General features: G+C 45.6%; 1 pseudogene; it reads right to left on the bottom strand.

The window, feature by feature from the left end:
- Positions 1-6547: 6547 nt before the first annotated feature.
- Positions 6548-13985, bottom strand: LOC113881423 (annotated as a pseudogene).
- Positions 13986-16397: the final 2412 nt, after the last annotated feature.

Genomic DNA, 16397 nt, shown 5'->3' with positions numbered 1-16397 from the left:
TAACAATGTCGTAAGTTTTCAGGTTGACAGCAAAGGGACTCAGCCATACATATACATATACCCATTCTCCCCCAAACTCCCTTCCCATCCAGACTGCCACGTAACATTGAGTAGAGTTCCCTGTGTTACACAGTAGGTCCTGGTTGGTTATCCACTTTAAATATAACAGTGTGCACACGTTCATTCCAAACTCTCTAACTATCCCTTTACTTCATTTCCCCACCATCACCCCCGACCCGCTGCTGACAACCATACATTCCTTCTCTAAGTCTGTGAGTCTGTATCTGTTTTGTAAATAATTAACTTGTATCTCTTAAACACAAAAGCTTCCCTTTATCTGAAGAGAACAATAGCGGCAAACAGACACAGCATCTTCCAAGGAAACTTTAGAAGGAGCAGAGTAGTTAGACCTCTGACGACTCTCACCATCAGGTTAAAAAGTGTCTGGCTTCTGGAGTCTAACCGAGGTTTATGGGATTCCCACATTTGCATGGGACAGAAGGAATTCCGCAAACATGAATGCACTCACTGAAACAGCATGAGTGCTAGAGAGATGTTGATAATAAAATACTAAATGAAGAAAGCAAGCCATAAAACACTATGAATGCATAGTGACCACAACTATGATAACATTGTATTCACAGAGATAAGGGCTCTAAAAAGTCAAAATAGTTGCTGTGCTGGGGTAGTTGAATTATAGGTAAGATTTTTTTTAAGTTCTTAATGTAACTGTTAGCCATTTAGGGATTTCAGCCAACACTTTATATTCAAGTTTACAGCAAAGTGGAGAGAATTTTACAGTGAATCCCCATTTACCTGCCACAGAGATTTTGTCTTTCATGCTGCTCAATTTTTAAACTGTTTAAATTGTTTTCTATTGTGTGATATTTGGCACTTATATTAACATATATCAATTATAAAGCCTAATTATAAAATGAACACCTACAGTATAGATGATCTTATTTGCAAAACAAATAAAGACACAGATGTAAAGAACAAATGTATGGATGCCAAGTGGGGAAGGAGGATGAATTTGGAGATTGTGATTGACATATATACACCATCGATACCATGTATAAAACAGATAACTTGTGAGACCCACTGTATAGCTCAGGGAACTGTGGAGACCCAAATGGGAAGGAGATCCGAAAAAGAGGGGACATGTGAATACATTAGCTGATTCACTTTGCTGTACAGTAGAAACTAACATAACATTGTAAAACAACTATACTCCAAAAAAATTTAATTTTAATATTTTTGAATTTAAAAAATTTTATTTTTAATTGGAGGATAATTATTTTACAATGTTATGTTGGTTTCTGCCATACAACAGTGTGAATTAACCATAAGTATACATATGTCTCACCTAGAGCCAGACATCCTGGAGTGTGAAGTCAAGTGGGCCTTAGAAAGCATCACTACGAACAAAGCTAGTGGAGGTGATGGAATTCCAGTGGAGCTATTTCAAATCCTGAAAGATGATGCTGTGAAAGTGCTATACTCAATATGCCAGCAAATTTGGAAAACTCAGCAGTGGCCACAGGACTGGAAAAGGTCAGTTTTCATTCCAATCCCAAAGAAAGGCAATGCCAAAGAATGCTCAAACTACCACACAATTGCACTCATCTCACACGCTAGTAAAGTAATGCTCAAAATTCTCCAAGCCAGGCTTCAGCAATACATGAACTGTGAACTTCCAGATGCTCAAGCTGGTTTTAGAAAAGGCAGAGGAACCAGAGATCAAATTGCCAACATCTGCTGGATCATCGAAAAAGCAAGAAAGTTTCAGAAAAACATCTATTTCTGCTTTATTGACTATGCCAAAGCCTTTGACTGTGGATTTGACTGTTTATTGTGGATCACAATAAACTGTGGAAAATTCTGAAAGACATAGAAATACCAGACCACCTGACCTGCCTCTTGAGAAACCTATATACAGGTCAGGAAGCAACAGTTATGGTTCCAAATAGGAAAAGGAGTACGTCAAGGCTGTCTGTTGTCACCCTGCTTATTTAACTTATATGCAGACTACATCATGAGAAACGCTGGGCTGGAAGAAGCACAAGCTGGAATCAAGATTTCTGGGAGAAATATCAATAACCTCAGATATGCAGATGACACCACCCTTATGGCAGAAAGTGAAGAGGAACTAAAAAGCCTCTTGATCAAAGTGAAAGAGGAGAGTGAAAAAGTTGGCTTAAAGCTCAACATTCAGAAAACTAAGATCATGGCATCCGGTCCCATCACTTCATGGGAAATAGATGGGTTAACAGTGGAAACAATGTCAGACTTTATTATTTTGGGCTCCAAAATCACTGCAGATTGTGATTGCAGCCATAAAATTAAAAGATGCTTACTCCTTGGAAGGAAAGTTATGACCAACCTAGATAGCATATTAAAAAGCAGAGACATTACTTTGCCAACAAAGGTCCATCTAGTCAAGGCTATGGTTTTTCCTGTGGTCATGTATGGATGTGAGAGTTGGACTGTGAAGAAAGCTGAGCACCGAAGAATTGGTGCTTTTGAGCTGTGGTGTTGGAGAAGACTCTTGAGAGTCCCTTGGACTGCAAGGAGATCCAACCAGTCCATCCTAAAGGAGATCAGCCCTGGGTGTTCATTGGAAGGACTGATGCTGAAGCTGAAACTCCAATACTTTGGCCACCTCATGCAAAGAGTTGACTCATTGGAAAAGACACTGATCCTGGGAGGGATTGAGGGCAGGAGGAGAAGGGGATGACAGAGGATGAGATGGCTGGATGGCATCACCGACTCGATGGACATGAGTTTGAGTGAACTCCGGGAGTTGGTGATGGACAGGGAGGCCTGGCATGCTGCGATTCATGGGGTCGCAAAGAGTTGGACATGACTGAGCGACTGAACTGAACTGAATACATGTGTCCATTCCCTCTTGAACTTCCCTCCCGCCCACCACCTCTCCCACTTTTCTAGGTTGTCACACAGTACCAGGCTGCGCTCCTTTTGTTATACAGCAACTTCCCACTAACCAGCTATTTTACACATGGTAGCGTATATGTTTCAATGCCTACTCTCTCAATTCATCCCCCCTCCGTTTCCCCTACTGTGTCCACAAGTCCATTCTCTTTTTAAAACATTTTTTTAAAATTAATAAAATGAACACCTAAAAACCCATCACCCAGCTTAAGAACCAAAACACCACCTTCCCTCTCTCGTCTCCCTGTGTGTTCTTTCCTGTCCCCTGTCCCTTTGCCTTCCCCCAGGAGCCAGCCACATCCTCCACTGTGGGTTGGTCATCATACTTGCCTTTCTCACAGCTCTTGTGTGCATCTGCACAGCCAGGACAGGCCACATCCCACTGCAGTCATGAAGCAGCCTAACACTTCAGCTACTTAACACGTCAGCCACGGTTTGTCTCTGGGTCAAGCAAAATCCACTGCAGGTGCAGCTGGCATTCCAGAAAAAGTGTCACATGTCCTCCACAGTCCAGGATGCCTTATTCTGCAGGACTCCATCAAAACAGGAGGCTCCCCCAGGATTACTTTAGCTGCAAGTCAAGCCTCTGTGACTCATGGCCCATTGACAGAACTAGTCACGTGGGCTAATTCCACTGCAAGGGGATGCTCCCATGTGCCCAGCAGGAGAGGATAGCAGGACAGGGGTCAGCTCTAGAGATGTCCCTGTTACCCCCAAGCGACATATGGTTTACCTGATACTTGGGGTTCTCTTAGTCTTTGAGTTGCTGTATAAAAAAGAAATATATATATATATAATTATAAATTATATGTATTTTTACATATGATATACAGTACTCTGCAATCTGCTTTTCTCATTCCTTACCATGTCTCTAGGGCTTCCCAGGTTGCGCTAGCAGTAAAGAACCTGCCTACCAATGCAGGAGACGTAAGAGATGTGGCTTCGATCCCTGGGTGGGGAAGATCCCCTGGAGGAGGGCATGGTAACCTACTCCAGTTTCTTGCCCGGAGAATCCCATGGACAGAGGAGCCTGGCAGGCGACGGGGTGACGGGGTGACCCCATGTCACTCTTTGTGTAATGTCACACGTTCCATAGGGTCACAAAGAGTCAGACACAACTGAAGCAACTTAGTGACACATAATCATGTCTCTATGATTTCTCCATGTTATTGGAGGTAGCTGGATGGTCGTTCATTTTCACTGGTGTCTAATAGTCCATGGTGCAAATAACAGATCTTGATGTTTTGTCCATCCTCTTATAGGAATACTGGAGTTTCCAGTCTTCTGCTATGGCAACAGTACTGCCACGGACAAGGTTTCTGGTGTTCATCATGCTCAGGAGTTTCCCTGGGGCACAGGTTGTCTGGGTTTTTTCCAGCTAAACTTCTTAACATGAGGGAAAAGAAAAAGCAGCAAAAGGTGAGACATGTTGCATTGGTATCTTTCCGTTTTGCAAAGGGAGGATGTGACATAGGATTACTTAAAAATAAAGGCAGATGAAGACAGGCAAATGCAAGGTTACAGAAAGATCACAGTTTTTATTTTATTTTATTTTATTTTTAAGATCACAGTTTTTAATGCCCCTCTTGAACAAGACACAGGTTGGACTGAGGAAGAGTGGAAAGTCAGAGATTGAATAAATACCTGGGACTTCCAAGAATCCACCTTGCAATGCAAGGGACTTGGCTTCTATCCCTGGTCGGGAACTAAAATCCCACAACCCAGGGAGAAACTAAGCCCATGCGCCACAACAAAAAACCCCACATTAAGTAAAAAAAGATCCTGCATGCTGCAGCTAAGACCTGACGCAGCCATATACATATATATATATATATATACATACAATATATAATATAATATATATAATAAGTAAATAAATAAATTTGTTGGCATAAAACTGCAATTTACAAGGAAGAAATAAGTGATGAACCCCAGCAGTTTCCTTTCACACAGTTTGGAGTTTTTATGGCTCGTTTCTCAGTGTCAGGATGTCACCATTTCAAGAGACAACCTGAATTCTTGATTTCAACATGAAATTAATTTTCATTTGCTTCCATTTTGAAAATAAATGCCATACTGTGATCTTTTTTTCCTTTTTGCTGGAGGGAGGCACATCTTGGAATCAAAGAAATAATGACAAGGTATTTCAACTCCCCAAAGATTGATAATCACCACCATATGGCCCTGGAAGGAAATAAATGAGGCAGGGGAAACAAGGCTATCGGTGACAGATTTTGACATGGCTTACTAAGGAAGAACGTTAATCATACAAATTTTCCTACCAGGTTCCTCGTAGGATCCCTCAGGTTGGCATTGACCATAAGCAAAAAACAATGGCCTTGATAAAATCTGTTTTATGGCTTATTTCAGGGAGAGAGGTAGCAGGGGAAACCTGGTGACCCACCTCAACAAGTCAGCAAAGAAGTTGAGAGTCATCCTAAACACCTCTGGAGTAGATGCCTGCATGCTGTGTGCTCAGTCGCTCAGTCATGTCAAACTCTTTGTGACCCCATGGACTGCCTCCAGGGTCCTCTGTCCACGGGCTTCTCCAGGGAAGAATACTGGAATGGGTTGCCATTTCCTTCTCCAGGGCATCTTCCCAACCCAGGGATTGAACCTGCATCTCCTGTGTCTCCTGCATTGGCAGGCAGATTCTTTACAACACTGCGCCACCTGGGAAGCCCCCGGAGTAGATGGCCGATGGGTAAACTGGATGAATGTTGGAAGAAGTCTGGGAATCTGTCACCCCTGGTTTTGCTGACAACAAAGAAGATAAGCACTGACCTTAGAAGACCAGGACACAGAGTTGGCCTCTGACCAAGGGCAGAGAAGAGCCTCCAGAGACCTTTCCATGGAGAAGGAAAGATGATCAGCTGCCCAGGAATTAGTAGGAGCCCCAACTTGTCCTTCAATGATCGCGGTATGGGGCTCCATCAAGCTGAAACAAAAATAGACACATTGTTCATTGTTGCTGCCACTAATGGGGCATTTCTAAGTGCCATCCACCATACTGTTTCCTCATTGATTTTTGTTTGGTATCTTGCTCCATTTAAAGTTTTTAATGGTTACAAAAACAGGACATCTCAAACTTACATAGGAATCACCTAGGGATCTTTTCTCTTTTTCTTTTAATTTTATTTATTTACTTTAATTGGAGGATAATTATAATATTATGATGGGTTTTGCTGCCAACATGAACTGGCTATAGGTATATATGTGTCCCCTCCATCCTGACTCCCCCGCCCCACATCCCTCCCCACCCCATCCCTCCAGGTTGTCAGCGAGCACGGGCTTTGCGTGCCCTGCATCACACATCACACTCACACTGGTCATCTGTTTTACATATGGTAGTGTATGTGTTTCCGTGCTATTCTCTCAAGCAGAATGCAGATCTAACTCGGTAGGTCTGGAGGCAATATGACAATAAGACCTAAGGCGTGTTCTCAGCTGCTCTTTCAGTGCCTTCTTTCTTGCTTGCTGTGGGAGCCAGAAAGCATAGAGTACAGAGACGGCTAGGCAAGGGGGACTGCCGTTATGATCCACAGGGCACCAAGGCTTGCAGAGGAAACAGAAAGTTGTCTGTACAGGAGGAGAACTAAACACTTGTCCGCTGCTGCTTTACCCATTTCTTGTAGTGGTTCAACTGCCTAATGCTCGATGCCCAAAGCGCCTTCTTTAGCAGATCAGATGCAGGAGCACAGCATTGGTCATGAGCCTGTCCAGTTCTAAAGTGATGATGACCAAGGTAAGTGTGGAGCCCTTGAACTGCAGCAGCTGGTGGCCAGGGACTCAGGGCTTCAGCTGCCTGGTCAGGGAGGTAGCCTGGAGAAAAGGATGCCTGCAAGGCGACCCCTGTACACAGGGCCAGCCCAGGACCACCAGGGAGTGGAATAGGGCTGAGAAGTCCAGTGGTGTCCCAATATAGAGATCCCAGTGCATTGTGTCCAAAATAGCCAGCTCCATCCTCAGAGGCTCATTCAGGGAATAGCCAGAGCCATTGTGCTTTATGAAGTCTTCTCCTCACGGAATTCGGAGAAGGCAATGGCAAGCCACTCCAGTACTCTTGCCTACAAAATCTCATGGACGGAGGAGCTTGGTAGGCTGCAGTCCATGGGGTTGATACTAGTTGGACACGACTGAGTGACTTCACTTTCACTTTTCACTTTCATGCATTGGGGGAGGAAATGGCAACCCCCACCAGTGTTCTTGCCTGGAGAATCCCAGGGACAGTGGAGCCTGGTGGGCTGCCATCTATGGGGTCACACAGAGTCGGACACGACTGAAGTGACTTAGCAGCAGCAGCAGCAGCCTCATGGAATTAACTCCTCTTCATCATTAACTTTGACAGCAAGTCTCAAAGAAATCTTTGTAACACAATGGAGTAAATGCTTTTTTATCTTTACTGAAACCATGAGGAAGCTGAAGATGGCGAGAGCCAGGTTAAAATGGGTCTGCTGCTGCTAAGTCATTTCAGTCGTGTCTGACTCTTTGTGACCCCATGGACTGTAGCCCACCAGGCTCCTCTGTCCAGGGGAATCTCCAGGCAAGAATACTGGAGTGGGTTGCCATGTCCTGCTCCAGGGGAACTTCCTAACCCTGGGATCGAATCCACATCTCTTTTACATCTCCTCCATTGGCAAGCAGATTCTTCACTACTAACACCATCTGAAGCTCAGAATGGGTCTGGGAGAAATCAAAGATGTTCTCAACTCTCAAGAGCAACAGCTTGATTTCCTGGAAGATGTCATGGATCTCCATCTGCCGAAGTTGACTTCTAAAGATAGAAATATGCATTTCTGACCAGAAATGCATATTTCTGGTCATTTTAACCTTTTTTGGGGGGGATGCCAAGTATCTCAAATCCAGGTGTATATTTCATACTTGTATTTTTCTTGTTTGTTTGCTTGTACTGCACCATGTGACACACAGGATCTTCGTCCCCCGACCAGGGGTCGGAACCCATACACCCAGCGGTAGAAGCATCAAGTCTTAACCACCGGACCACCAGGGAAGACCCCCCACCAAAGTGACCCCATTTTGAATAGTGAAGATTGAAAGGGTTAGTATTAAATAATAAGGATGATGAGCATTACGTGTTCTCCATCTGTGTCACACAGCTGCTATATTTTAATAACTCAATGAAGAAATGTTTGTGTTATAATGGAGAATTTTATTTCTTCCAGGTTGTGATCGTTCGTGTTATTTCTTGATCAATTTTAAAGATGGAGGCTTGATGGGGCAAAGTGTTGCACAAATGAAGTGGTTGTTTTGTGAAGGTTCTTGTCTAGAAAGAACCACAAGCAGAGGGTGATACCACAGCTTGAGGGGCCAGCCAGATTTGGAAATCCAGCCCTATGGCTCAGAAATCTGCCAGTCATCAAAGCAAGAATTTCACAGATAATGTGTCTCAGCCCGAGCAATTCAGAAGCCTGTCTCTCATCTTAAAAGGAAAAGCACTCCTGAAAATTTATAAACAGCCAATATCCCTGCCAGGAGAAACACATATAGAAGACAGGAAGAACAAAACAAATCTGAAAACCTTCACAGGGAGAGACGGCAGCCACATAACTCTGAGGGCCTGCCTGAAGAAGCAGCTGGACAAAACCCAACAGCCTCATTGGAACCAGGTCACCGATAGCCCTGCAGAATGAAGGTAAGGGAACCAATGGAGACAGCTGAACAGGAGACAAAAACCATGCAAAACCTAAAGAAAGCAGAGAGTTAAGAGAAACAACCACCTCCTCGTGAAGGTAAGCAAAGACAAAAAGAGACAGAAGCAAAGGGCACAGCGAAACCAGAGCAGCAGTGGCAGAGCCAGGGAATGACAGCTGGGGACAGGCAGAGCAGACCCCAGTTAGGGAAAGGGAGTTGGCATCACCCAGCCCTCGACAGTCATGTTTGGGGACAGGAGACAGTAATTAGAGAGCTATTTTTATGGTTTCCTTTTGTCTCTCTGAAGCTATGCCTAGGTTCATTCATTTGGGCGCCTGAGAAAACAACACTGATTTCACCAAAACCCTTGAGTTCTTAAAAATAAGAAAAGAAAACACCCTTCTAAAGCTTCCACAAGTTTCAGCCCTTTTCCAAAATATGTATTTCTTTGCAAAAGGATATTACTCCACAGTGTGGTTTCTCTTTCTCCTCTCTCCAACTTGATTGCCCCATGCTTACACATCAAAGTAGGAAAACAGGGGTGGAATATTTTTACATCCCTAAGTTGTAGCCTTTGAGGGTGGGGAGCATGCTGGGTCTCACCATTCTGAACGATGCTGTCCATCTCAGACAAGGCTATCCTTCCCCCTGCAAACTCCAGCCTCCTCACAGCGCCCCTTCCCAGCAGCAGGAATGCACACCCTCCCCGACTCCTCAAAGTGTGACCCTGGGCTCTCTGGATGGACTTGCACTCAGTCCTAAAGAATGAGCCACCTTCCTTCTCATGCTAAGCCTTTCTCTCCCCTCCCACTCCTCCCCATCTTCCTCCTGTGATGTTCTCATCACGCTGCTTGGTCCACACTTAGACAAGGTAGGTTGCCCCCACCAACTCATCTGCAGGCCCTGTAAACCCCGCTGATGTTCTTCAGATTTAATAGCTCCCAGTGTCTGCCTATAGGGCTTTCCTGGTGGCTCGGTGATAAAGAATCTGCCTGCCAACAAAGGAGATGTAGGTTCAATTCCTGGGTTGGGAAGATGCCTGGGAGAAGGAAATGGCAACCCTCTCCAGTATTCTTGCCTAGGAAATCTTATGGACAGAGAAGCCTGGCAGGCTACAGGCCATGGGGTCGCAAAAGAGTCAGACACAACTTAGCAACTAAATAATAACAATTCTACCTATAGGTCAGTATTATTGGATGTTATTGTCGAGATACTTCCTCAAAGGAAACTTTAGGCTCTTGTCTCAAGGGAGTGGGGAACAACTTCCCAGGGTAGCCTAAGAGGGTGTCATCCAGAGTATCCTATGGGGTGTCATCCTACAGAGGTGTCTTCACACCACAGAGGGGTCCCTTCCAAGTCTCTATTCATAGCATTATTTCCACCTGCCCATGTTACCTGCCTCTTAGTCAAAGCCTACCCATCCTCAAGGTCACCCTTAGGAGGTAACTCTCTGAACCTGCTCAGTGCCCCCAAGACAATTCAACTCTGAATTGAAGACTCTCATGTCTGTCCTGCTGGGGCTGCCTGCTCTGTGCTTCTGTGTGCCTAGACTCACCTTTGTTCCTCTGGGTAGGAGGCAGATCTGGGAGGGACTCTTTCTGTGTGTGGCCCCTGGGTATTTCCTCTTTTCTTGCCTGATCATTGGTAAGTGGAAGAAGAGGGACTGCAGAATTGGCTTGATCACCAGGGAGACAGTCAGGTGTGGTTATGATATACACTCTGGCTCTTTCCTTTCTGAATTCCACCTGTAGACTGTAGAATGGCATGGTCCACTGCTGTCTGTCCAGCACCAGACAGACTGCTGTCCATGTCCACTCTGTCTGTCCAGCACCCACATCCTCCAGGAATCATCCCATGACCCCAATCCCCTGCTGATTATGAACTCCCTTAGAGCTATGCTATGCTATGTTAAGTCACTTCAGTCGTGTCCAACTCTGTGTGACCCCATAGATGGTAGCCTACCAGGCTCCCCCATCCCTGGGATTCTCCAGGCAAGAACACTGAAGTGGGTTGCCATTTCCTTCTCCAATGCATGAAAGTGAAAAGTGAAAGGGAAGTCGCTCAGTCGTGTCCGACTCTTAGCGACCCCATGGAGTGCAGCCTACCAGGCTCCTCCATCCATGGGATTTTCCAGGCAAGAGTACTGGAGTGGGGTGCCATCGCCTTTTCTGTCCCTTAGAGCAGGTGTAGGCAAAACCTGGCCCACCACCTGCTCTTTTAAATAAAGTTTTATTGTAACACAGTTACGCTCGTTTGTAGCCATTGTTTCTGGCTGCTTTTGTGCTACAATGGCAGAGCTGAGCAGTCACAGCAGAGCCCATACAGCCCACAAAAATAAAAATATTTTCTATCTGACCCTTTATAGGAAGAGTTGTCCAAGCCCTGCCTTGGGAGTATCTTCTGTCACAATTTAACACTTAATACGTTGTGGCTTTCTGTGTAGTTATATCACCTCTCCAATAAGCATTTGAGAGCTCTGAAGATCAGGGACAACACATGGACTCCATTGTTTCTCTCTCCTCAGAGCTTAGCTTAGTGACGGTAATAATAAGTATACAATCATTAAATAGGTGGGTCAGAATGCTTTCCTCTCAGGTAACAGAAACACTTTCTCAGACTCACTCACATAATCACGGCATTATGTTTCACAGAAGGAAGCCCAGAGGTAGGGAAGAGGTCAGTGGAGACAGATTCAGCCCCTCAACCCAGGCTCTTTTCCTTTCTCTGCTCTTTCAGCAGTAGAGCTGGCTGCACCCAATACTACTTCCCCTCATGGTCTCAAAATGGCTGCCAACAGCCCCCCGCACAAACTGCATCCTTGTTCACATCCAGCAAGGAGAAAGGAGAGGGGCGGTGTGACTGACTGCCTTTCCCAGAAGCCCTGAGCTTCTCCCCTGTTGTCTCATTGACCCAAAATGGCTCACACCTGCCCCGGGCCAATCCCCAGGAAGTGGAATGGAATTAGCATGACCCACTGAGACTGCCTAATTGTCTGGGTGAATGGATGTTGTGCAATCAGCCACAGGGTTCCTACAGCTGAAACTGCAAAAATCGTCTTGTCACACCTTCATGTTCCAGTATACTATGTTTTGAAATATTTTAGAAACAAAGCAAGATGGAATTTTATTACTATAAGGATGGTGGCATATTTTGTATGTCACCTGTTCCCTATGGTGTTATTGAAACTGTTGTACACATTCATTTAGTCCCTTGATTCCCCAAAATATGCAGGCTCTGCCTTCCAGAGTTACACCTAAAATGACCCCAAAACATACATTCTTCTTATATTACACATTTACATTCCAAACCCAAAATACCTAATTCCAATGTATTCTAGAACTTTTAACTTACTACACATATGCTAAGTCGCTTCAGTCATGTTTGACTCTGTGACCCTATAGACCATAGCCCACCAGGCTCCTCTGACCATGGGATTCTCCAGGCAGGACTACTGGAATAGGTTGCCATGCTCTCCTCCAGGGGATCTTCCCAAAGCAGGGACTGAACCCAGGTTTCCCACATTGCAGGCGGATTCTTTACCATCTGAGCCGCCAGGGAAACCTGAAGTACCTAGTACAGCATGCCATCCGGTCTTCTGCATTGGCAGGTAAATTCCTTACCCACTAATGCCACCTGCTGCTGCTAAGTCACTTCAGTTGTGTCCGACTCTGTGTGATCCCACAGACGGCAGCCACCAGGCTCCCCCGTCCCTGGGATTCTCCAGGCAAGAACACTGGAGTGGGTTGCCATTTCCTTCTCCAATGCATGAAAGTGAAAAGTGAAAGGGAAGTCGCTCAGTCGTGTCCGACTCTTAGCGACCCCATGGACTGCAGCCTACCAGGCTCCTCCATCCATGGGATTTTCCAGGCAAAGTACTGGAGTGGGGTGCCATTGCCTTCTCCAAGTGCCACCTGGAAAGTCCCTTTAACTTGCTAAGCCACAGCAACTTCCCCCATGACTTTCAATCCTAGAACATTGAAATAGAAGCCTTCCGTAGACCCCTATCCCTCAGCTAACTGGAATTCCAAAAGGACCTCTGCAACCACTTAAGGTCATAGGAAAATACCTGATAAATCTATGAATGAGATGTCCAGCCTGTTTTAACATTCTACTAACTAGCTCAGATGTTTTCCAGAAGTTGCTGGAATTGTTATTTCATTTCCAGAGGGGGAAAAAAACACACAAAAAATGAAATGAATAATTCCTTCCAGAAAAGATCAAAAAGGGCAACCCCACTATCACTTTGCGTCCCCTGCATAAAACCATGAAGAAACGCAGGGCAATGGCTTTAATTACATGCCCTGATTTCAGATTTGTGCCAAGGAAGCTGTGGACATATGGTGAATGTCCATAAATGGTCAGTGAGGCCTTGGCCGAGCGTTCGTGTCTCTCAAGGAAGAACAAGGACCCACAAATCACAAGCCTGTGATAAGTACTGGTTGACCAAAAAGTTTGTTCGGGTTTTCCATAAGATGTTTAAAATCCGAATGACTTTTTTGGCCAACGCAATAAATGGGCAGCCCTTGCCAGAATGCATTACTCAAGATGCTAAAAATCTGCCTAGAGGCAGCCATCTTGCCAGCAGACACAGATCCAGATTGAGCTTCTATTTCCTCCTTAAAATCAGGCAGAGCCGACATGTACAAGAGGAGGGGAGCAGAGCTGTCAGTAGCTGGCCCAGTGAATTTACAGGCTGGGGACCTGACAGCCGGCTTCTCATAGGGGAAGGGCATGAACCTGCCTCTGAGAGTCATCCCCCTCTCCCCAGGAAGCCGTATGTCTACCACCCCCAGCGAAGCCCCATTCTGATGAGAGAGGAGAGTACTATTAAATTATGTCACTTTGATATAGGGGGCTCTGTCTAGAAGTTCGCTGATGAATCATGGTGTGCTGGGCTTTGAACAGTATAGAGGGGGGCCGCCCGCGTCCCCTGGGTAGGTCAGCCCAGGTCTGGACTCCCGTGCAATGATGACATTGCTGCTGACGTGAATAATAAGAGTGATTTATTTGTTCAAGTTCCATATTCCAGGTGGGAACGGCTTGTGGGGCTGACGACCTACAGTTGGCAAAGCAGAAAGTTTACGGAGTTAATTTATGGAGAAAGTGAAGGGCCACCTTTCTACACAGAAGATAACTCAGTGCCTCCAAGGCAAAGTCTTGCGTTATCAGGCCAGCTTGCATCTCCTAGGTCCTGTCCTACCTGTAAAGGAAGGAAGCAGGTGGCCACAGAGTCACTTTAGACTCTGATCGGTGCACGGTGCATGCCGTGATTCCTTGCAAACTGTTGGCAGCGTCACACTGGGGATGTCCCATCACTGTCCCATCCTCACCTCCACCACTGCCTCTGTCACTCCCAGCAGCACTCCGGCCACCAGGAGCATTGTCCTCACCTTCACTGTGACCCTGTCACCACCAGTATCCTTTTTGTCCACCCTCTATGAACACTGGCAATACTGTTGTCTTTTCAAAATCTCCATCACATGGGACTTCCCTGGAGGTCTGTGGCTAAGATTCCACACTTCCAATGCAGGGGACCAGGTTCAATCCCTGGTCAGGGAACTAGATCCCACATGCCACAGCTAAGAATTCATATGCTACAACTAAGACCCGGAGCAGCCTAATTAATTTATTTATTTAAAAAAAAACAAACAAAAACCCTCCACCACCGCTTCATTGCTGCCTTCACAATTCCCTCGGTCTCTTTGGAGGGCTGTAACTCATCTGACCTTCTCCAGTGTGACTGAGCTAAGAACGGGCCATTCCAAACAACACAGCCCCAAAGAGGCAAACACACGTGTTTCCACTTCATTTCTTAACAGATTCACAAGCCTTGACAGCATCCCCCACTACATTATGATTCACCATAGCAGGAATCTTCCAGTCATGGAAAAGATATTCTTTTTATTTTTATTCATGTTGAGAGAGGCTCCAGGAATCAAGGCTGTACACCTTCGGTGGGTCTCCCACGTTGCTAAGGTCTTCTGTTGGCTCCAGGCCCATCGACCTCCCTGGGTTGCACCGTTGCTTTTCCAGAACCATCTCCTGCTAAGCCGGGGTCTTTAACTCTGCAGCCTAGTGGGGTCATTCATATACAGAAGACCTGAGTTGGCAGCCCTTTCTCCCTAGGGATTTACTCAAGGTATACCTTACTACCCACCCTCATTACCAATGTCCTTCTCACCAGTGTCCCCACCATAACCATGACCTGGATCCTCATGATCACTACCATCGATACCCACAGCACATGGACCATCAGCATCAGCAGGATGGTTAATTATGAAGTTACTCAAGGTACTCTGCTATGTACTCATGGAAAATTTGAGAATCCTGGTTTCTAGAAGAGTGGTCCCCAAAGAGTATTCTTCAGAAAATAATTCCAGGAGACTGAGCATATTTTAGAGGGGAAAAAACAAATTCCACTACCAATTGAATTCGGGAAGTGCTACCATATTGACAATGCACTTTTGCATAGTAAAGTCTCTGAAAAGTCCTGCAGAAGAGGACTCTGTTTAAGACTGTTTGACCCAGTATTTCTCAAGTATATTTTGCCACAAAATCATGTTTCCGCCTAACGTCCATTAACATCACAAGGAACTCTCGCTCCACGAAACACACTTTGAGAAGTGCAGCTTTCAAAGCTTAAAATGGTGAGGCAGTGACATGGACACAGAGGCATTTAAGGGACACCAGCGTGAATCCTCCTCTGGAGGCATTGGGTTCCTAGGGCTTCCCTGGGGACTCAGTGGTAAAGAACCCGCCTGCATTGGCAGCAGACATGGGTTCGATCCCTGGGTGGGGAAGATCCGCTAGAGAAGGAAATGGCAATCCACTCCAGTATTCATGCCTGGAGAACTCCATAGACAGAGGAGCCTGGCAGGCTGCAGTCCATGGGGTCGCAAAGAATCAGACACAATTTAGCAACTGAGCAGGCATGCACACATGTTAATTTCCTAGGGCTGCCATAACAAAGGACCACAAACTTGCTGGCTTAAGCTACACAAATTTATTGTCTCACAGTCGTGGAGGCCAGGGGTCTAAAATCAAGGTGCCAGCGAGGCCAGGCTTCCTCTGAGGCTCTGAGTAGAATTCTTACTTGCCTCTTTCCAGTTGCTGCTGGTGACCAGCGATCCTCAGCGTTCCTGACTTGCAGCTGCATCAGTCCAATCTCTGCTCTGTCCTCACACATCCTTCTCCCCTGGGTTTTCACATCATTTCCCTTTCCTCTGAGTGCAAGTTTCCCCTTTTTATAAACACATCAGTCGTATTGGATTAGAGCCCGTTCTATCCCAGCACGACCTTATCTTAACTACTTACATCTGCAATGACCCTATGGGCCAAAGATCTAAATAGACATTTCTCCAAAGAAGACATACAGATGGCTAACAAACACATGAAAAGATGCTCAACATCACTCATTATCAGAGAAATGCAAATCAAAACCACTATGAGGTACCATTTCACACCAGTCAGAATGGCTGCGATCCAAAAGTCTACAAATAATAAATGCTGGAGAGGGTGTGGAGAAAAGGGAAACTTCTTACACTGTTGGTGGGAATGCAAACTAGTACAGCCACTATGGAGAACAGTGTGGAGATTCCTTAAAAAACTGGAAATAGAACTGCCTTATGATCCAGCAATCCCACTGCTGGGCATACACACTGAGGAAACCAGAAGGGAAAGAGACACGTGTACCCCAATGTTCATCGCATCACTGTTTATAATAGCCAGGACATGGAAGCAACCTAGATGTCCATCAGCAGATGAATGGATAAGAAAGCTGTGGTACATATACA

The sequence above is a fragment of the Bos indicus x Bos taurus genome, chromosome 23 (assembly GCF_003369695.1).
Source record: "Bos indicus x Bos taurus breed Angus x Brahman F1 hybrid chromosome 23, Bos_hybrid_MaternalHap_v2.0, whole genome shotgun sequence".
Classification (NCBI taxonomy): Eukaryota; Metazoa; Chordata; class Mammalia; order Artiodactyla; family Bovidae; genus Bos; species Bos indicus x Bos taurus.
This window is presented reverse-complemented; position numbering and strand designations above follow the sequence as displayed.